The sequence below is a fragment of the Octopus bimaculoides genome, chromosome 17 (assembly GCF_001194135.2).
Source record: "Octopus bimaculoides isolate UCB-OBI-ISO-001 chromosome 17, ASM119413v2, whole genome shotgun sequence".
Lineage (NCBI taxonomy): Eukaryota > Metazoa > Mollusca > Cephalopoda > Octopoda > Octopodidae > Octopus > Octopus bimaculoides.
Window position 1 is genome coordinate 6406530 of NC_068997.1, and position 1429 is coordinate 6407958.

The following is a 1429-nucleotide window of genomic DNA, read 5'->3' on the forward strand; positions in this document are numbered from 1 at the left end:
CTATATTTAGCCCCTTGTGGGCAATAAAGAAATAAGAAACAACTAATTCGGTAACAAAAGAAATATAAATAAACAAATTGTACAAACACACATTCATGTGTGTATTGTATGTGAGAGAGAGAGAGGAGAGAGAGAGAGAGACAGAGAGAGAGACAGACAGACAGGTTTTGCCAAGGATTCTGACAACCAATTTGCTCAGAAAATATTGGAGAACCTGAAACTCCGGCATACCGTGGGATCGAACATGGAACCACGAAATTCCGCTATGCATTTTGTCCGGTGTGCTAACAATTCTGCCAAATAATTTACAAAGGTGGAGACGTAAAACTTTTAAGCATATTCCGGCATACAGTAAAAGAGTATTCTGTTTTTATATGATTACAAACAACATCCGGCGTGTTTCGCCCTACTTTCAGCTCCCCGACACGCTGTAGCATATCTTGCGTGACATTTTCCAGCATCTCAGTGATTCTCTGTTTAAGTCCCCCTAGTCTTGTAGGAAAAGTGAGGACATAGACCTGTCCATAGCCCATAGAAAAGAATCACAAGGTGTCACGTCGGGTGAACGTGGTGACTATTTCAACAGCACATTGTCATGATCACCGGCATACCCGATCCAAACTTAGTTTCCCTGCATTTTGTTAAAATTTGAGATCATTTGAGCAAGATTTAGCTATGTTATTATACTACGAAATGATGTCAATTTTGGAGTGGGGAGGGTACCCTGTATATAAAAAAAAGGAGTAAAGATCCTTTCCGAAAAATTACAGTGCTTTATGCGAAGGTAATTTTTTTTTTTAAGCAAAGATCCACGCCATATTTCAATGGATCAAAAAAATGTAGGCTTTGTGTAATATAAAGATCTCATATTCCATTTAGATCTAAGAACTCTACTGGCCTATTGAATTCTAGATCTGAACTTTCTATTAAATGTAAACATATGAAGAAATTTCTTTTATCGAACTGGAGGACACCATCCTCTCTGGATTAAGCACACGGTCTCACAGACTTTGGTTTCTTTCCTGTTAAAGTAATTTATACCAACCACATTAATTCTAATAAACAGACAAAAGGATGCCATTCTTGATTCTATTTATATTTCCGTTTCTATTTTTGTCCCATTCAACTGTCTGCTTTTCCTCGTTTTTTTTTTTTTTTCCTTTACCTTCTTTTAAAACAACAGTATCCTATCTACATTCTTTCAAAAAAGACCAACCAGGAGTCTGAAAGATTGTTTTGATACACAGGGGTTACCTCTTTATTGTGCGTTCACAGCATGAAGCTAATAGTAGTTCGAATTTAAATACTCTGTATATTAAATTATATTTATCTCTCGCTGGATGGAGTACGTTTTCTGTTAATCCCGCCAATAACGGAATAGTAAATTATATACATATGTGGATATATATATGTATATATATATATATAT